The 22,323-nt window shown below is 41.5% G+C and overlaps 1 protein-coding gene across 1 annotated transcript in view; it reads right to left on the reverse strand.

Annotated features, from left to right (window-relative positions):
- The window catches only part of LOC145342720 (short transient receptor potential channel 5-like), a 120,602-nt gene extending 98,532 nt beyond the window's left edge, over positions 1-22,070 (reverse strand). Inside the window, exon 1 of the mRNA XM_080188280.1 lies at positions 21,899-22,070. The gene's annotated coding sequence lies outside the window, so the exon portion shown is untranslated. The remainder of the gene's footprint in view (positions 1-21,898) is intronic.
- Between the last annotated feature and the right edge of the window lie 253 nt (positions 22,071-22,323).

Consider the following 22,323-nt stretch of genomic DNA (forward strand, 5'->3'; position numbering starts at 1 on the left):
GAGTCACTTCATTCTATTCTATAGGGAATAATGTCCCCTGTTATTAAGCAGTCCCAGACTTTTCAGGAGATTTTTCATAACTCTACGGAGAAGAATGCACCATCTAAAGTTAAGAAGGAAGCTTTCTGTCCCAGGAATGTAGAAAAGTTCCTGTCTCTCCAGGTGAATAACTCAACCCATTTGAAACCAACTGAGAATTCACTTTTAGAGTTCATAGAATCCCTACAGTGCAGGAGGCCATTTAGCCCATTGAGTCTGCACCGACCACAGTTCCACCCAGGCCCTATTCCCATATTTACCCTAGCAAGTTCCCCGCCCACCAATGAGCAATTTAGCACGGCTAATCAATCAAACCCGCACATCTTTGGAGCGTGGAAGGAATCCGGAGCACCTGGAGAAAACTCACGCAGACACGGGGAGAATGTGCAGACTCTGCACAGACAGTGACCCGAGTCCGGAGGCTGGAATTGAACCCGGGTCCCTGGTGCTGTGAGGCAGCAGTGCTAACCACTGTGCCAACGTGCCGGCCCTGGGGTTGGGCGAATCCCGTAGCCACCTGGAGTGAGTTTAGGTTTCCTTTTCCACTGAAATGTGGAGATGTAGAACAGACTCCAGATAAATGAATTGGTATCATATTAATTAATTCACCTGAAAGATAAAAGTGATCATGGCATGGTGGAATTTTACATTCAGTTTGACAGTGAGAAACCTGGGTCTGAAACTAGCATCTTTAACTTGAATAAAGGCAATTAAAAAGATATTAAGATAGAGCTGGTTACAGTGGACAGTGAATATTGGTTCCATGGTAAGGTGGTGGAGATGCAGTCACAGATATTTCAGGAGATATTTCAAAACTCGCTACCAAGATATATTCCACTGAGAAAGAGAGACACCATAAATAGGCCATACCACCCATAGTTAATGAGGAAAGGTATGGATGGTGTCAAATTAAAAGAACATACAATGCTGTGAAGATTAGAGGTCGGAAAGAAGATGAGCAAAACTTTAGAAACCACAAAAGGATGACTAAAAAAAAAAATTAAACTGAAAATAAACTTGCAATAAATATAAAAATAGACAGTACGAGGATGAAAGTAACTAAAGTAAGCATTGGTCCCTTAGAGGATGAGACTGGGGAATTAATAATGAGAATAAAGGAAATGGCAGAGACTTTGAACAAGTATTTTATGTGTCTTCCTGATAGAAGATACAAAAAGCATCCGAATCATAATAATAGTGGAAAATCAAGGGGAGGGAGGAACTTAAAACAATCACCAGAGAAAAAGTAATGGGCAAACTAATAGGACTAAAGGCTGATAAGTCATTTGGACAGGATGGATATCATTAAAGCAAGTGGCAGAAGAGATAGTGGATGCATTAGTTGTAATCTTTCAAAATTCCCTAGGGTTGTGGAATGGTCCCAGTAGATTGCTAAACTGCAGATGTAACATCCCCTTTCAAGAAAGAGGGAGACAGAAGACAGGAAACTCTCGGCCAGTTAGCCTAACACAATCATTGGGAAAATGCCAAAATCCATTATTAAGGAAGGAGTAGCAGGATATTTAGAAAATGATTATACAAAGGAAATTATGTCTGACAAATTTATTGAGTTCCTTGAAGATGTGACAAGTAGGATGCTTAAAGGGGAATCAGTAGATGTAGAGTTTTTGGATTTTCAAACATCATTCATTAAGGTTCCACATAAAATGTTACTGCACAAGATAAGAGTTCATGCTGTTGGCAGTAATAGTATGAACAGAAGATAAGCTAATTAACACAAACAGAGTTTCGGGATAAATGTATCATTTAAGGCTGGCAAACTGTAATGAGTGGAATGTCACAGAGATCAGTGCTGGGGCCTCAGCTATTTACATTCCAAATTAATGACTTGGATGAGGGGACACAAAAAAAATCCATAAAGGCTGAAAGAAGATATAGATAGGTGATTGAGCAAAAACTTGGCAGAAGGAGTACAAGATGGTAAAGTACGATATTGCCCACCTTAGCAGGAGGATTATCTGAATAGAGAGAGATTGCAGAATGTTGTGAAACACAAGGATTTGGGAGCCCTCATATTTGAAACAAAAAATGTTGGCATAGTTGGAAAGTAAATCAGAAAGGCAAATGCAATGTTAACCTTTATTTCAAGAGGGATTGAGTATCAAATAAATCTTGCTAATTCTACAAAGCATCGATGAGGCCAGACCTAGAATACTACATTCAGTTCGGCTTGCCTTACTTTAGGAAGGATATACTTGAACTGGAGACAATTCGGAAAAGATTCACCAGGCTTATTCCTGAGATGAAGGTGTTGCTTATGAGGAAAGATTGAACACATTAGGTCTACATTCACTGGAGGTTTGGTAGTCTTATTAAAACATATAATAATTTGAAAGGACTTGTCAGGGAAGATGTTTTCTTTGTGCAGGCATTTAAAACGAGAGGCATAGTTTCAAATTAAAAGATCTCCCATTTAATAAAAAGATGAGGGGGGGGTCTCTTTTCTCTCAGAGGTGGGTAATCATTGGATTTCTCTTCTCCACAGGACAGTGGAGGCTGGATCATTGAATATATTCAAGGCAGAATTAGAGAGATTTTTGATGTATAAGGGAATCCAAGGTATGGGGAGAGACAGAAAGTTGGAGTTAAGGCCACAATCAGATCAACCCTGAACTTACTGAATTGTGGAAAAGGCTCATTGTGCCAAACAGTCTATTTCTGTTCCTGTTTCCCGTGTCCTCAGGAAAGAAATGGTTAGATGACTATCTGTTTGGGAACAGGGTTATAGGGTAAGTGCAGGCAAGAAAACAAATGCGGTTGGAACATTACTGGCTAGATTTTGCAGTCAATGGTAATTATGGTATTTGCCATTGAGCTCGAAGACAGTTGCCTACCGAGATCTAGTGGTCTTTGTGGGACGGATTCCACTTTCCTGATGTCAATTTGAATCTGGCACCAAGTCACAGGGATCTCCAGGAGTCCAGCAACAATGACATCACCAAATAGGGTAAGCAGCCAATCACATCAAAGCATTCTCACTGTCAGCAAACAAGCACATTGGATCCTTCCGTTTTTAATTTTTAAATTGTACAGATAGCAAAATAAATAATCAAAACACATATTTAGGAAACTAAAATATCATAAAATAAAACTTTAAAAGAAATATTATTTTAAAAATATGTGGAATGTTTTATCATAATGGAAAATTTTGACATTCAACAAACAGGAAGTTATTCTTTCAGCGTCAGTGAGGAATTTAGCAGTAATTATGGATGTATACAGTTAAAAATCCAATTACACCTCATTCAACAAAGTATAACCTGTTAAAATATTTTTACAGCAAGGCTAAGAGCGTAAGAGTGGTGGTGGAGGCGAACTCGCTGGGGTCTTTTAAAAGACTTCTGGATGAGTATATGGGGTTTAATGGGATTGGGGGTTATAGATAGGTCTATGGATTGGTAGGTGTTGATGTGATCGGCGCAACTCGTGGGCCGAAGGGCCTGTTTGTGCTGTAGTGTTCTATGTTCTATGTAAAACAGGATGAAATATTTTCTCAACTGAATCCAGGGCCACTGAGGATGGGAACACCTCAGATTAGCTGGGGTGGAAAATGAAGTTTGCTTAACACAGTGAGCTAAATATTTTGAGCAGCTTACAGATATACACTGTAAATGCAAAACAGATATGACTATCACTCCTGTGGATGTGACATTACACTGTTTAAGCACATTCGGAAACAAACAAAATAATGCAGTAAAACAACTCAGGAAGGTAAGCTTTTAATGCGCACCATCCCTGCAGCCTGGTGGTTGTTTGCTCAACTATGCAAAAGGAAATCAGTAACAAAACTTATAGCATCAATAGGGTGGGATAATCCAACCACACTCACCCCAAAACCAGAAAATTCCACCCAAGGTCAATGGGCCTTTGCCTGGTCCTGTGGCAAATGGGTGAGAAAATTCCACCTCCCCCCACCCACATAGAAACCATACAGTATAGAAGGAGGCCATTTGGTCCATTGGGTCTACACTGATTCCCCAGCAGAGCATCCTACCCAGACCCACCCCCCGCCCGCCCTATCACTGTAATTCCATGTATTTATCCTGCTAATCCCCCTCACCCTCCACGTCTTGGGACACTTGGGCCAATCCACCTAATCTGCACCTCTTTGGACTGTGGAAGGAAACCAGAGCACTTGGCAGAAACCCATGCAGACATGTAGGATCAGCATGTAAGGTAACAGCAGTTTTACGTGTAGTGGTCTTTTGTTTGTGTTCTTTTATCGATATCCTGTGTCCACTTGAAACAGAACGTACTGATTGGCATGCTGCATGTAATAGAGATGTTTCTTTTCTGGATGGTTGTAAATATGGAAAATCTTTTGGAGCTGGTTGCTAAAGCAGCAATTATGCATTTTTGGCAACACAATTTTCACTTTGCAATGAACCTAGAATCTTGTGTGTTTTCTACGTCATATGCCATTCAGTCAGCGTCGTAGTTATGGCAACTGTACTAGTGCTGTTCCCTTCTATGTAATAGCTATAGCAATAATAACTAAAATAGAAACATCCTGCATATTTCTAACGCATTTATTATTACTATTTAGACATTTAACAGGTAGCCTAAGGCAACATCCCCTACATATTTTGTGCCGTACCTTATTTATGCATTGAATATATTCCAACATGAGAATTTAAATATTAGGGTACTTGGGATGATTTTTGTGAATGAGGGACTCTTCTAAGGATGTTGTTTGCCCAGAAACACTGTGCCTCATCTAAGAACTGTACCTGAAAACGAGGGACATGTGATAACCCTTGTGTGCACGGAAACTCTTGCTGGTTCAATGATTTTGAATTGATTGCAGTCTGAGGGAACTTCAACAACACTCCCTCAAGAGACGTGAAGACATGACAGAAACTTTGGGATTTCTGCAATTAACTGCAGAGACCCGTGAGGTTGCTGTCAGTTTTAGAGGAATATCGATGGCAAACATTGACAGTTCACTGTCACAATTACTGCAAAATTCAAACCAATGACACCTGATCTTTAAGGCTGTAGACATTTCAAGACAGGAAATTGGTCAGAATAAATGCTGTAGGATGCAGACATAGGTCCACATTTCAGCATTTTGTTTAATTCATTCCTGGGGAGAAGAACATAGCAAAAATTTGGAGCAAATTTCCTTTAAAAGGAGGGCATGGATTGAGTACAGGGCAACAGTTTGTGTTGCCCTCGGTCCTTCAAAGGATTCAACTTGCTATTGTTCCATGTTTCAAATTTATCTGACAGCTTTCTGGGTACCACAGTCACTCTGTAACCAGATAAACGAGGGATTGATTTCAGTTGATTCTGAACTTCTATTCTTCAGCTCTTTCTGGATTGAACTTCTTGGTTCCATTTGTTCATTAACCAGATGAATTTAGCTGAGATTTTGAAACAATCAACACAAGAAACTGCTAACAAGAAACTGACTCGTGTTGCAGAAAACCAACGCACCAATTCGTTATCAAAGATAATTTTTTCTGGAGTTAGCACTTATTAAAAACTTCTCACATGGGATGTAGTCGTTGCTGGTTGGGCCAGCATTCATTGCCAATCCCTAATTGTCTCAGTCCTTGGCTTGCTCTGTCCATTTAAGAGTCAACCACATAGTGTGGGTCTGGATTCATATGTAGGGCAAATCAGTAAGGGTGGCAGGTTTCCCTCCCCAAAAGATATTAGTGAACCAGATAGGACTTTACAACAATCAGCAATGGTTTCATAGTTATTGCTAGACTTTTAATTCCAGATTTCTATTGAATTCAAATTTCACCGTCTGGCATGGTGGGAGTTCAACTGGAGGCCCCAGAACATTACTTTGGGTCTTTGGATTACTGGAATAGTGATAATAACACTTTACCAGTGTCTCCTCTGCCACAAGAGGAAATGGACTCTGAGTAAGTCTGGTGTGTTCTCAAATGCACAGATTAGTTATGCTGAGTATTTAAAACTCATTGGACAGACAGACTTGATGGCATTGAAAAGATCACTTTCTAATTGTGCGACCAAGCCATTATCTATAAAATTGCTTTACAGGAAACATACTAATGGAAAACTCAGGGAGAGAAAATGACATAATGGAGGTTGTGACGTTTTGAGGTCCTACTGCACCGATCTGCCTCTCTGACTCGCCAAATTGAAATGGAACTTCCCTTTTCAATTTCAGTTTCCTCTCACATTGTATCTTCTCGAACATAAGCCTCCCTGATGACTACTGTCAGATATGTCTCATTATTCATTCCTATTACATTTGTACTCAAGCAGCCTGCAAACTGGACACCAAATTTTAAATTAAAGGTTAGGATTTGAATGAAGAGAAAATGGAAGGCAAAATTGTCCTTTAATTTCATCTGATACCTGGAAAAAGCTGAAATTCGACTTCACTCAGTCATATACACCAGATGAGTTGTATTGCCATCACTCATTTCTACAAAGAATAAAAAGATAGCTAAGAAAGCATTACAGATTGTATGTATTTTTATTTGTGTTACAAGCCAGTAACATATTAAGGAGATTAGACAGACATCAAAGTGCTTTATCAATGTAATCTAAACTCACTGTAATTGCCATGGATTTACAGGCATTGTTCTTTATTAGATATGTAGATGTACTGACTATTCTTTCAGAAATAATAGTGGAGTTGAAGTGAAAATACCTTGGCTACACTATTACGTGACTCAAAAAATGTAGTGTTACTGTATTATGTGATTCATACTGTAGTGCTTCAATTTGGATGGTTTATAACTTTAGATCAATGCTTTATTTGTCTAACTTTCATGCAATGCACTCTGTGCCACTGGTATCCTTCTATTAGATGAATCACCAGCCTGCTATAAAATTATTGAACAAATTCTCTTTAATATCTGCAACTCACAGAAAAATTGGAATTTCTTGTGCACTTTTAAATTAAAGAGAGAACTCTCTGAAACACATTTTGTGTTCATATTTAAATTTTGCAGAATCCAGGATTATTGTTGAAAGTATTGTGAAGAACTGAGAGAATAAGGAAGGGAATTTTTTTTTAATATAGGGTGTGAGTTTTTCTTCTTGGCTGTTCTGATAACCTTTCGTTTGTGCACGTGAATATTTTTGAAGCTTTGCCTGGGATAAAATCATGTTGTGTTTTTAAAACTGGCCCCCCTTGTGCAGTAGGACAATGACACATTAGGCCCATTATTGCGTCACATTCTTGGATGATGGTAAGATTTTGTACTGGGATGTATACTCACTGAGTAACATATGCTTAGCCCCAGTTAACGTTCCAGAGCCAACCCTAATGATGTGAGTCGCTGGCATATAATTACCTATTGCAGCCAGATCTATAGATTTGGAATGGGATGTTGTAGATTACTGTATCTAGTTAAATTGGCCAGAATTGTCATTTAAAGGGCAAGGCAGTTCTTCAAGCAAATGCTTAGAAGGAATATTCAATTACTGGTTTGTAGTCCATAGACGTATTTATAATCGAGCACCGGCAAGACAGAGCACCCAGATTTCTGGATAGTGCAAGAAAAATGCGTAAGTATTTTTACATCAGCATCAGAAAGGAGGCAAGGAAAAGAGTGCTGAATAACACCTGACCAAATACAAATCAAAAGATCTATGGCATTTGCCTTACACACAGCAGGATTGGACTACATGAGGAAAAGTGCCAAACCTAACTAAATTAGCCAAAGTTAAGCTATCCACTCGGATCTCATACCAAATAGATAGACAAAGTACGTATACTGCAAAGTGTTCCCAAATTTTGACGAAAGTCTCACATAAAGCATTTATATTTCTTTGACTATTTCATCATTAAAGTTTATTTATTAGAGTCACAAGTAAGGCTTACATTCATACTGCAATGAAGTTACTGTGAAAGTCCCCTAGTCGCCACACTCTGGCACCTATTCGGGTACACTGAGGGAGAATTTAACATATCCAATGCACCTAACCAGCATGTCTTTCAGCCTATGGGAGGAAAATAGAGCACCCGGAGGAAACCCAGGCAGAAATGGGGAGAATGTGCAGACTGCATAGACAGTGACCCGAGCCAGGAGTCAAACCTGGGTCGCTGGCACGGTGAGACAGCAGTGCTGATCCTTGTCACCATGCCACCCATCATGCATTCGAAATGGAAGTAGGGCATCAGTTCTGGCTACGACTTATCACTACTATGCTCAACAAATTGACAACTTGAAATCTCAACGAATTCATGCAACAAAGTGGCCCTGGCTAAAGTAGATCATTGGTGGTTATTTTCCAAAATTCTGTGAACCCTGGAATGGTTCTACAGATTGGAGGGTAGTTAATGTAAGCCCGCTATTCAAAAAGGGAGGTAGAGAGAAAACAGGGAACTATAGAGCAGTGAGTCTAACGTTGGTACTGGGGAAGTTGCTCCATTATCAAGGATTTCATAACTCAGCATTTGGAAGGCAGTGGGATAATCAGTCATCTAGGGTTATATTCACTGGAGTTTAGAAAGGTGAGGGGATCTCATAGAAACTTATAAAATTCTGACAGGGTTAGACAGGGTAGATTCAGAAAGAATGTTCCAAATGGCGGGGGAGTCCAGAACTAGGGGCCATAGTTTGGAGATAAGGGTTAAACCTTTTAGAATTGAGGTGAGGAGAAATTTTTTCGCCCGGAGAGTGGTGAATGTGTGGAATTCACTACCACAGAAAATAGTTGAGGCCAAAACGTTGTCTGATTTGAAGAAGAAATTAGATATAGCTCTTGTGGCTAAAGGGATCAAGGGATCTGAGAGGAAGGGGGGAAATCAGGATATTGAATTTGATGATCAGTCATGATAAAGATGAATGGTGGAGTAGACTTGAAGGGCTGAATGGCCTATTCCTGCTTCTAGTTTCTTGGTTTCTGTGTAACAACTTGTTCTGTCTGTGTGACAATTCACGTACTCACATGTAGGGTGGGTTCTGGTATGGATGTCTGAGTGTCGCTTTATATGTTCCCAACGTTCGCAGCTGCTCAAAGCCACTTGCTGACTTGTAGGACAAGGTGGCAATAATGCTAGGGAACAAACCAGAATTACAGGACGTAGAATTATTTCTCCCTGGACACCTTTGAAGCTGCCTCTTTATAAAACCCTGTGATTAAAGAGATAAGTTAGTGATGAATTGTGAAGGGGGAGGATTCCTTTCTCCATTGTGCCAAAATTGCTATTTGGCTCATACTATCTGATCGACACACTCACTCATTGTAAGGTAATAAACATTCGAGTACACCCCCCAAACCATACATTCAATCAATACTGGAAAGGGAAATATGCCCATGTTTCTTCCTTCTATTTTTCCATGGGTAATTAACTGCTATCCATGAAATCAGCACTCTACAGCTCTCTCAATATTATTTGCAAGCACCAGAACTGGATCATACGAAATCAATTAGTGATCTTGAGAAGGTAGTAGTGACTGAGTCATTGTTTACAGTAAGAAGAGCATGTGATGGTGGCAGAGGAGGACTAGTAACCAGCTATCCAGATGGTATTTGCGAAATATGATAATGAAGTGAAATTGTGCCATGCTCCTGTTGTGATTCAATGGAAAAGGACGTGAAAATACTAACTGGACATCTGTTGATATGTACGTAAACAATGCATTGGTCAATATTGCGGATGATCCCTATGGTAACCTGGAAGGAAATGCAGTGATCATCTTGACTGTCACAGGAAGATTCTACTGTAGATTGGTTTTAAATGTCTTTCCAACAGATGCTGCAGAAGGATCTAGATAGGCTGGGCGAATGGGCCAGGAAATGGCAAATGGAATTTAATGTTGGCAAGTGTGAGGTGGTCCACTTTGGTAGGAAGAATGGTAGGAACGACTATTACTTACGTGGCGAAAAACTGCAGCAGGCGACGGTGCAGAGGGACCTCGGGGTCCTTGTGCATGAGTCGCAAAAACCCAGCCTGCAGGTGCAGCAGGTGGTCAGGAAGGCGAATGGGATGCTGGCCTTCATAGCGAGGGGGATTGAATATAAAAGTAGGGAGGTCTTGCTGCAGCTGTATAGGGCATTGGTGAGGCCACAGCTGGAGTACTGTGTGCAGTTTTGGGCGCCACACCTGCGCAAGGATATTTTGGCCTTGGAGGGAGTGCAGAGGAGGTTTACTAGGCTGATACCGGAGTTGAGGGGGTTGAGCTATGAGGAGAGGCTGAATAAACTAGGCTTGTACTCGTTAGAGTTTAGAAGAATGAGGGGAGATCTCATTGAGACGTATAAGATGATGAATGGGATGGATAGGATAGAGGTGGAGAGACTCTTCCCGCTCAAAAAAGACAGTAGGACTAGGGGGCACAGCCTCAAGATAAAGGGGGGGCGGTTTAGAACGGAGTTGAGGAGGAACTTCTTCACTCAAAGGGTGGTGAATCTCTGGAATTCTCTGCCCGTTGAAGTGGTGGAGGCTGCCTCGCTAAATATTTTTAAGAAGCGGGTTGATGGGTTTTTGATAAGAGAGGGGATTAAGGGTTATGGGGAGAGGGCGGGAAAGTGGAACTGAGCCACGACAGATCAGCCATGATCTTATTGAATGGCGGGGCAGGCTCGAAGGGCTAGATGGCCTACTCCTGCTCCTATTTCTTATGTTCTTATGTTACAGTGGTGGAACTGGTGCTATGCTGAACGCTTGTGTTCATCTGTTGTTATTACATAGTCGTTATGAACAGGACTTGCATATACAATTGCTGGTATATTGGTGACTGCCAGTGACTCAAGATGTCCCTGGCACCTTTTTGTATCACCTTTACTATGAAATACAATGATATCGGTATCAATGGCAATTCCTATCATCAATATCATGTTTTTGGACAACTAGCATGGGATTCTGTAGCTTGTCACTGGATGACTTAATACTTCCTGAACTGGGGCGAATGTCTTTACATCCATTCTCCTTCAACCATATTTGCCTGTTTTGCTCAACATTTGTAAAGTGATTTAATTGTAGTTGGCTTCTTAGTGATTCTGCAGCCAATGTTTGACTGTTTCTGATATCACAAATATTCCCATACGATCTGATTCCCAAAAAGGGAAGAAAACAGTCCACAAAAAAAAAGGAAGGAATGCTGAAAAATAACATTGAAAGTATAAAAACAAAGTCAAAGACCACCAGGAAGGAGAAAAGCAAAATATTCATTAAGCAGTTTTGTTCCTTTAAGAATTCTTTTGAAAATGGAACTTCTCTTTATACGCAAGCCAGATGGATATAACACACAGCATGATTCCATCATGAATGACAGGAAATTGCACACACTCTGATTTCCATATATTATCATCTTATTTGAATCATACACAAAAGCACTTGCACAAAATATGCAAGAGCAATTATTTAGATGTTGAGCGCAAATGGAAAATTGCATGTTAGGGTATTCCAGTGGTCCTCACAGGCCCATTTGCACCAGCAAAATGATCCTACCAGATAGAAAATGTCAAATGTTCGAGTTTACAAAACACTGTATTTGCAGAACTGTGCTGGTGCAAAAACATATTAATAAAAGGCCCAAGATTGGAACCCAGAAACACTGAATTTACATTTCACCCTAAAATCAGCATTAAAGAAATGATTTTGGTTTCATTGAAACATCAATGTTTAATTAAAGGGCATTTATAATTTCTGGTTTGTCTATGGCCCTTTGCACTCTACCATTGGAACATGTCCCAATCTTTTTGAATGTCATTTTACCAGCATAAATGTAATGAATTGTCTGATATTCCAGCCCACACTGTCAGAGTTGCTTCAGTTACCAAGGCTCCATAATACATTACCAATATCAATCATGCAGCTGCTTCACGTTCCAGCTGTTTGCAGATGTTTCACTGCAGACTCGGATCCCAGAAATAGTCTGCAACAGCCTTCATTGAATCGTACGATAGGAACGGCGGCTTCAGAAAGTAATCAATGTGTTCAATAGCAGAGAGCTCATGCAAAATTACTTTAGTGGGAGACCTCATGATATATTCCGTCAGTCAATATTTAAAAGAGAAAGAAAACATAATTTGAACTTAAAGAGCATGTTTTGAGACTTCAGCAAATCCCAACACATTGTAAAGTCAATGATTTATTTTAGAAGTGTAGTCACACTTTTATACAAAAATGCCAGACAGTTTGCACTCAGCAAACTTCCACAAATAAAATAAGAAAAATAACCATTTAATCTCTTTTTCTTTATGATGCTGGCTCAGCATCATCTAGACTTGAACCATTGGTTCTATTCCCCCTCCACAGATGCTGTCAGACCTGCTGAGATTTTCCAGCATTTTTCATTTCTTGTTTCAGATTCCAGCATCCACAGCAAACTTGCCTTGCTGCTCTTCAAATTGTGAGGTGGGAATTTTTAACGGAGGCATTTCTCAGGTGAACATTTCATCCAAAACAGCACCATTGACAGTGTGGCACTCTTGCAGTGGAATGTCAGCTGGATAATGGGCTGAAGTGAGGAAGCGCGGTTTGAACTTACAACCATGTGCCTCAGAGGTCATCGTCGTACTGTCCGTTAAATCATGAAAACCTGCATATATAATAAAAGTTGAGTTGCAGTATTTCATGAATAATTTATATATTTTCATGCCCTAGTCACTCCTTTTTTTAAAAAGAGTTTCCCTTGATTCCCAAAGTATGTGATGCACCAAAAGATGCCTGTGGGGTAATCTGCAAAATTAATTAATTTCCAAATTATATCATGGTGCATAACTTCCAATCTCTGGAGGGTTATACCCAGGAGACACCAAAGAAAATGCATTGGGGACACCTCAAAGAACAAAGAACAAAGAAAATTACAGCACAGGGACAGGCCCTTCAGCCCTCCAAGCCTGCACTGACCATGCTGCCCGACTGAATTAAAACCCCCTACCCTTCTGGGCACCGTATCCCTCTATTCCCATCTCATTCATGTACTTGTCAAGACGACCCTAAAAGTCGCTACCGTATCCGCTTCCATGCCCTCCCCCGGCAATGAGTTCCAGGCACCCACCAGTCTCTGTGTAAAAAATCTGCCTCATACATCTCTTTTAAAACTTGCCCCTCACGCCTTAAACCTGTGCCCTCTAGTACTTGACTCTTCCACCCTGGGAAAAAGCTTCTGACTATCCACTGCGTCCATGTCTCTCATAATCTTGTAGACTTCTATCAGGTCTCCCGTCAACCTCCGTTGCTCCAGTGAGAACAAATCAAGTTTTTCCAACCTCTCCTCATAGCTAATGTCCTCCGTGCCGGGCAACCTCCTGGTAAATCTTTTCTGTACCCACTTCAAAGCCTCCACATCCTTCTGGTAGTACGACGACCAGAATTGAACACTATATTCCAAGTGTGGCCTCACTAAAGTTCGATAAGGTGTCAACATGTCAATATGACTTGTCAATTTTTACATTCAATACCCTGGCCGATGAAGGCAAGCATGCCGTATGCCTTCTTGACTACCTTCTCCTCCTGCATTGCCACTTTCAGTGACCTGTTTACCTGTACACCCAGATCCCTCTGCCTATCAATACTCTTAAGGGTGCTGCCATTTACTGTATATTTCCTATCTGTATTTGACCTTCCAAAATGTATTACCTCACATTTGTTCGGATTAAAGTCCATCTGCCATGTCTCCGCCCAAGTCTCCTTGGTTGCCTGGGGACCTCCTTGAAGTCCCCAGACAATGACTACTTAAACTTTTAACGTGCAAGTGCTCTGTACTGGGAACCATCTGATATTCTGATTTAAATTGGAGGCCGGATGGTTCTAACTGTCTTAGAAGTTACTCGGAAAATGTTAAAAGAATTAAAACCATGTTGAATTCCTGGGTAACTATAGCGCTGACCCCCTCAATCCCCTAACTGGACCATCCCCCTCCTCACCCCCACCCACTTGACTATCCTTCCCACCCCCTCAACTAACCCCCAGCCACCTGTCACCCTTGACTAGGCTCCACTCCTCCAGTTACCCTCTATTGCCCGACTACCCACTTCACCCCAGAATTACTTTGCCTTCCTTCAAGCTAATTCCCAACATTCCAATTGCACCCCCAATCCCCCAGATACCCTCCTCACCCCTCATGACTAACTCCCCAAACTCTGACTACCTTCTTGACCACCACCTCACAACCCTGGCTAGCCTCCAGATCCTCCTGACTACACTCTCGACCTCCCCCACACTCCCAAACTTCCCGTACACCTCAGCTAGCCAAGTCAGAAGGTTGGGTGAGGAAGATGTGGCTCCCAACTAATGTAGTAGCAAAAAGGAATGGAGAGTCGGATTGTCACTGCCTGGAAGTTTCTTCCCATCAGATATCTGCATTTAGAAGATAAATACATTACAACTTATGTTGCCTTTGACATGTTACTTGCATCCAAACTTGCAAACACCAATATAAATGGAAAATCAGTGCCATATTTCTGAAAGAAATCCTGGAAAAGTACAGTTCAGGAGGATTGACAAGATCAGGACACCACCTGGGCTGGAGTGAGAGAGAGTGTGATGTATACCAGGGCTGGTGGAAAAGTCATGCTGCACATTGACCTAACTAGGGGATTTTTACAGTAATTTCATTGCACCGTTAATGTAAGCCTACAAGTGACTAATAAATAAACTTTAAAAACTTTATTATTCAGACTAAATGTACAGCAACTTACTTAGACTTAGTTCTTCTGGGCCTAGGTTTAAGTTTAAAGTTTATTTATTAGCATCATAAATAGGCTTACATTGACATTACAGTGAAGTTACTGTGAAAATCCCCTAGTCGTCACACTCCGTCACCTGTTTGGGTACACTGAGGGAGAATTTAACTTGGCCAGTGCACCTAATCAGCGCGTCTGAAATCGGGGATCAGAGGTGAGCTGGCAGGGTAGATACAAAAGTGGCTCGGTCAGAGAAGACAGAGGGTAGCAGTGGAAGGGTGTGTTTCTGAATGGAGGGCTGTGACAAGTGGCATTCCTCAGGGATCAGTGCTGGGACCTTTGCTCTTTGTAATATATATAAACGATTTGGAGGAAAATGTAGCTGGTATGATTAGTAAGTTTGTAGACGACACAAATGTTGGTGGATTTGCAGATAGTGATGAGGACCATCAGAGGATGCAGCAGGATATAGATCAGTTGGAGACTTGGGCGGAGAGATGGCAGATGGAGTTTAATCCAGACAAGTGTGTGGTAATGCATATTGGAAGGTCTATTACAGATAGAAATATACAGTAAATGGCAGAACCCTTAAGAGTATTGATAGGCAAAGGGATCTGGGTGTACAGGTACACAGGTCACTGAAAGTGGCAATGCAGGTGGAGAAGGTAGTCAAGAAGGCATACAGCATGCTTGCCTTCATCAGCCGGGGCACTGAGTTTAAAAATTGGCAAGTCATGTTGCAGCTTTATAGAACCTTAGTGAGGCTACACTTGGAATATAGTGTTCAATTCTGGTCGCCACACTACCAGAAGGATGTGGAGGCTTTGGAGAGGGTACAGAAAAGATTTACCATGATATTACCTGGTATGGAGGGCATTAGGTATGAGGAGAGGTTGGAGAAACTTGGTTTGTTCTCACTGGAGTGATGGAGGTTGAGGGGAGACCTGATAGAAGTCTACAAGATTAAGAGGGTATAAGAACATAAGAACATAAGAAATAAGAGCAGGAGTAGGCCATCTAGCCCTTCGAGCCTGCCCCGCCATTCAACAAGATCATGGCTGATCTGAAGTGGCTCAGTTCCACTTCCCCACTTTCTCCCCATAACCCTTAATTCCCTTGCCTACCAAAAACCCATCAACCCGCGTCTTAAATATATTCAGTGAGGTAGCCTCAACCACTTCAACGGGCAGAGAATTCCAGAGATTCACCACCCTTTGAGTGAAGAAGTTCCTCCTCAACTCTGTTCTAAACTGTCCCCCCCTTATCTTGAGGCTGTGCCCTCTAGTCCTGCTGTCCTTTCTGAGTGGGAAGAACCTCTCCACCTCTACCCTATCCATCCGTTTCATCATCTTGTACATCTCAATGAGATCTCCCCTCATCCTTCTAAACTCTAACGAGTACAAGCCCAGTCTATTCAGCCTCTCCTCATAGCTCTATGGATAGAGTGGATAGTCAGAAGCTTTTTCCCAGAGTGGAAGAGTCAATTACTAGGGGGCACAGGTTTAAAGGAGATGTATGAGGCAGATTTTTTACACAGAGAGTAGTGAGTGCCTGGAACTCGTTGCCAGGAGAGGTACTGGAAGTGGATATGGTAGTGACTTTTAAGGGGCGTCTTGACAAGTACATGAATGAGATGGGAATAGAGGGATATGGTCCCCGGAAGGGTAGAGGGGTTTTAGTTAAGTCAGGCAGCATGGTCGGCGCTGTAATTTTCTTTGTTCTTTGCCTTTCAGACTGTGGGAGGAAACTGGAGCAAATGGAGGAAACCCTCGCAGACACGGGGAGAACTTCCTCACAGACGGTGACCAAAGCTAGGAATTGAACCCATACCCATTGCTGTGAGGCAGCAATGCTAATCACTCTGCCACCATGCATGATAGCATGTTACTTTCTGTCTTTATAGTATAGGATTGCATGGTTGGTAAACCACATGGAACGCTAAAAATTGACTCGTTGATAAAAGAATAATTGTTAGCTCTGCATTCTCTTTCCATTACATGGCATCAAAAAGGTTGTAAATTTCAGTCTTAAGGGATGCTGCCCTATCTATGGAAACCACCTATTACTATGAATGCAAATACAAAGTTTTGGAAGAAAGTCATTTGAGATCTAAAAATAAATACTGCAAACCCTTTGATGGTGTGCATTTCTGATACATCGGCCTAAATTCCTGCAGTGGTTCTTCAATCTGCTGTAGTAATTTCAGTGGAAGATCTGTTTGTCATTTATCTCCAGGGGTTCCACTGAAATTACAGTCCCAGATTGTGAAAAATTCCCATGAAAATATTACCAGATCACAAATGTCCATAGTTTGTCTGTCTATTATTTGAATTCCTCCCACCTAGCTTCTTGCTATATTAGCACAGATGAAGTTTGATTTCTGTTTTTATCTTGATTTTCATTTCTATCTTGTGCTCTGACGAAGGGTTATATTCTTCACTTTTCAGATACAATTATTCTCAATGTTTTTATGATGAGCATATAGTTGACAACACATTTATGAACTAGGGAACTCTCATTCTTTACCTTCTCAATTGTCATTCATTGTATTTTTTTGACCCCCAACTTTCACTCACTTTTCTGCACAGCCTCTCATAAAATCATAAGAAATAGGAATAGGCCATTCAGCCGGTTCTGCCATTCAATGAGATCATGGCTGATCTGATTGCAGCATTAATTCCACTTTTCTGCCTGTCTCCAATAACCCTTCCACTCCCTTGTTGATGAAACATTTGTTTAATTCAATCTTGAATATATTCAATCCTGACCCCTTCTTCTTTTCCTTTCTCCTGGGAAATCTTGGAAATTTCCTAATACTTTGGAAATCGGGCAGGGAGAGAACTCTAATTAAGTTGTGATGTTATTCTTGTTTTTTTCATCTATCTAAATAATGATCATCCAGCAGCATCCCAATCATCAAAAATGCCTAATGAGGAAATCGTATTCAATTCTCAGCAACATTTGTTTAAATAGCCATATCCCTACTTTATAGTGTGGTTTTGCTAATCATATTTTACCTCCCCTTTTCCACCATGATCTTATGCGCCTACTTTATTTGGTAGTTCTACAGGTGAGATATTTTTAATGCTGGCTATTCTTACACTTTTCAACGAGTAATCAATAACTCTGGTAGTCAGTTACTGATTACTTTACTGATCTCAGTCTATGTAAATGAATCCTGAACTTGGCCCTAAATTTACACGCATGGCTTATTCTAAAGCTTCTTTGTTTTGTTAAGTTTATTAAATACTGTAACACCTTCCCAGAGATACCCTTCTCTGAGTTTTTTTTATTCCTTCGTGGGACATGGTTGTCACTGCCTGCCCAGCATTTTTTGCCCATCCCTAATTGCCCTTGCAGGGCAGTTGAGAGTCAGGCACAGGTTGTGGCTCTGGAGTCACATAAAGGCCAGACTAGATAAGGACAGATTTCCCTTCTCTAAATGACATTAGTGAACCAGATGGGCTTTTCCAACAATGGTTTCATGGTCATCAGTAGATTTTTAATTCCAGGTACTTTATATTGAATTCAAATCCCACCATATGCCACAGTGGGATTTGAACCCGGGTCCCTAGAACATTAGCTGAGTTTATGGATTAATGGTCTAACAATAATTCCACTAGGTCATTGCCTCCCACAGGATGATGAGAACTAGCTCATAAAACTGTTCTTTAAAATTCTTCCCTCCAGTAGTATCAGCCTGACTGGCACAGGTAAGCTATCTTATATGTTCCTATGTTAGGGGCAGGTGTCTCCTTACAGTAGTGAGCAGGGCTGTGTGCAGTACACCAAGTATGGTCTAAAATTGTTTCAGCAAAGGCTTCTGACAATGTGAACTGGATTGATATAGCAATGTAAGACAGCAATCATATTTACTGTCAACAATCAACACTTAAACATGGTGAATGAAGAGGCAACACCACTAAATTTCCTTGTTCGAATTGCGTTCCACCTGTAGAGTACACATCTCTTATTTATTACTTCCAATACACAATTTTAATTGTCTGTATTGAATTTCATTTATCATTGATCAATCTCTTTGCACAGTGTGACTTTGCCTCCTTTTTCTCCCAGCTTTATGTTTATTGGTGAATTTAATTCCCTAATGTAACTCTAGGTTAAGGTCTCTGGTGCATACTCATCGTATCCCTGCCTTGCAATCTAGCACTGCTGCTGATTTATACTTCAACCTAGAAACTTCCCATGTCTACCGACTCAGGCAATGTCCTATGTCTGCCTCCGTGTCTCATTTTTTTTCCTTGGAACAGGTCACCAAGCAGGGTTGCTAAGCTTGCAACATTGACCTGGAGTCTCCAGAGATTGAAGACTAACCTCCAGGATACTGCTGTTTGCAACCCTGGAGAAAATCAATGATACATCACATTTTTATTTGTCACTTTCTTTCAAGGTTTCTATTTACCAGATATAAAAGTATGGAAAATGGAGAGGGGGAGGGGGAGGGGAAGGAGGAGAGAGCGGGAGAGATTGGTGGGGGGGGGGGGAGGTCTTCGACTGACAGTCAAGCATCACCCAATAGGATAAAAGAGTAGTTTTGCTTTCCAATTGGCCAGGAAGGTAGTATGAGTCACAAGGATGGATGTGGTGGTCCACTAATGTCTGGATGGTAGGAAAATTATGTGATCAAACCTCCAAGGATATATTGGCAGCATGACGGTTAGCACTGTTGCCTCACAGCACCAGGGACCTAAGTTCAATTCTGGCATTAGGTGACTGTCTGTGTGGAGTTTACACATTCTCACCATTTTGACCTGGGTTTCTTCCAGGAGCTCCAGTTTCCTCCCACAGTCCAAAGATGTGTGGGTTAGGTTGATTGGCTATGCTAATGCTTTGGCAAAAGGTCATTTGGACTCAAGGCATCAACTCTTTTTTTCTCCTTGCAGATGCTGCCAGACCTGCTGAGATTTTCCAGCGTTTTCTCTTTTGATTTGCCATACTAAATTGACCCTAGTGAGAGGGGATTAGTAGGGTAAATATGTGGAATTTCAGGAATAGGGCCTGGGTGGGATTGTGGTCAGTGCAGACTTGATGGGCTGAATGGCCTCCTTCTGTACTGTGGGGGCTCTATGATATTTAATCAGAGTTGGCAACCCTGGTTACCAGCAGTTATGATTTGAGGTGTCACTATACATCAGGGGGGATTCTCACAGCTGCATTACAATCATACAATCCCTGAGGAACAGAAAGAGGCCATTCGGCCCATTGAGTCTGCACCAATCACAATCCCACCAAAGCCCTATCCCCATAACCCCACATATTTACCCTGCGGGTTCCTCCTGACACTATTGGCAATTTAGCATGACCAACCCACCTAACCCGCACATCTCTGGTGCTGCATGAGAAGGTTGTACAAGTTGACTCGCCAGGCCATGGGATAGGTTTGGAGCCTGGGCTGCTGTTACTCCTCACACACGACCAATCCCGCCCCTCCATTACTAAAGTATTTATTTGATTTCCTTTCGCCAATTATGAAGGCCGCTGAACTCAGTTGATAAAGTAGTTTGATATGATCACTTAGTTTTGTGTGCGGTGAATTCTCACACTCGTCTGTTGATATAATCTTGGCCAATACTCCCTGGAAAACATTCATTCCGGGATTTCTAAGGCTGTCCTCACTAAAGTTAAAACCGTTCTTAAAATTCATTCCCATTGCGTTACACCGATTTCTCCCCTTTACCTTGGAGGTTGATCAGAGTAGCTTCTAATATATTCTTTCTGAGGCATTCCCATTGTCTGTTTTGCCAGTGAGAATTGAATTGATGTGGAGATGCCGGCGCTGGACTGGGGTAAACACAGTAAGAAGTCTGACAACACCAGGTTCAAATCTGTTGTTGTCAGACTTCTTACAGAATTTTAACTATTTAACTAGGCTTTTAACTATTTAGCTTTTTAACTATTTAGGTTAACGGGCCTGTAGGTGTACATGCATTCAGTGTGGGAACCACATCTCTCAGAATGAAACCCCACCGACCCCGTGTTCAATTTGACCGAGTTTCACGAATCACCTGCCCAGTGTATCTTGAAGGACAGTTCATCCATTCCTGGGTTAATCACTGGGGGGTTTCAATCTCCATTCGGTCATGTATCCAAACTCTGGCTCCACCTGATATCAAATTCTCAGGATGCACGCTTGTCCACACTGGTTAAATATTCAATGCTCATCACCTAATCAAATAATTCCTAATTAAATCCAGCGCTTTCCCCCAGTGCCAATTATTGCAGCAACAGGGATCACAACATCGGTTCCACACCAGAAGCCACATCCATGGCTGTGTTTACTTGCACAGTCGCTCAGGGTAGATGGAACATTTCAGGAAGGTTGTTGTGTGCTTGGTTAAAGGCTAAGTCAATATTCAGGCTGTTTTTTCTGTACCAGGTTTTAATTATCAGCCCTCATACAATACTTAGCAGTGAGCTAGCTACGCGCTGCACCTTGTAATTAGGAGACAGAAGCATTGCCACAGTCCCAGAAATGGCTTTAGTGAATGTTCAAGGAGGTGGGCGCCTTATCAACCCCATTAAAGTTGATAAATGGCTGGTGTGTCGGGTGCTAACATGATTATGGCAGGCAGCAATATTCTACTTCCCACAGCAGACAGGACAAAACACAAGCCAGACGAACATTCAAAAAAACACTGGACAATTTTACCAGAGTCTAAACTGAGAGGTTTACGTTTCCTTTCTGTGAGGTTATTGGGAAAGTCCCTCCCTCTCAAAACAAAAGAGGCGAGAGAGCAATGGGACATCTTTACACGGCTTGGAACCCATAAATGAATCCGGATTGGCTCTGCCAATCCCGAGATCAGTCCACACAGTCAGCAGGTTTCAGACCGGTTAATGGAGTTGGTGATTTCCCATCTGAATCAGTTTACTTGTGGAATGAGAGAGAACGTGACTGTTGAAGAGTTCTCCGTAATTGGAAATAAAGACTGACTACAGTTTCGCACCCCAGCCTCTGCACACACTGGACCATCTAACCCTTCAATCCAAACCCGCCAGCCACAGGCTGCTGTTGGACTCGTGGGTTCGGATGTCCTACTGGGTCCAGTTTCTTATTTAAAAAATTATATATTTTTTAATCCCATCCAATTGGTTTCAGACGTTGAAAAATAACCTACAGCCTCGCATCGCAATACCATCATAGCAAACCCTAAATATTCTTTTTAAACCCAGAAAAAAAAACATTCGCTTTAAAAAGATAACCAACCGAACACAGTGGAATAGTTTAAGAGACTTATATTTTTACCTGTAGGTTAGGTTCCCCTGTGATCTCTCCTGATACATCGACACTATTGTCTTTTTCATTTAAAACGCAGCGTTTCCACTAATGTTATCATTCTGGGAAGACAATAAACAGGCGATCATCGCTGAAGCCCAAATCGTTTCAATTTCACATCTTCTCAATGACCATTGTGAAAATTAACTTTTCCAGTGTTAACATCCATGCAGCTCTTTTTTTATTAAGAAAAAAAACCTGTCGAAATCCTTTATTATATCCGGATAGGTTCGAGTTCCTTGGAGAAAGTGCAGCCTTGCGGTTCTCACTCCCTCTCTCAGATCCTTCCTTTAGGAACCTGGTCGTGTTGTTCTCCAGCGAAGCCAGGAGCTGGCTTCTCATTCCCCGAAAGCTTCAACAATAAAGCAGCAACACACTGCGCCTCTCTGAAAAAA

The sequence above is a fragment of the Carcharhinus amblyrhynchos genome, chromosome 4 (genome assembly GCF_965287045.1).
Source record: "Carcharhinus amblyrhynchos chromosome 4, sCarAmb.v2.hapA, whole genome shotgun sequence".
In the NCBI taxonomy this organism is placed as follows: Eukaryota; Metazoa; Chordata; class Chondrichthyes; order Carcharhiniformes; family Carcharhinidae; genus Carcharhinus; species Carcharhinus amblyrhynchos.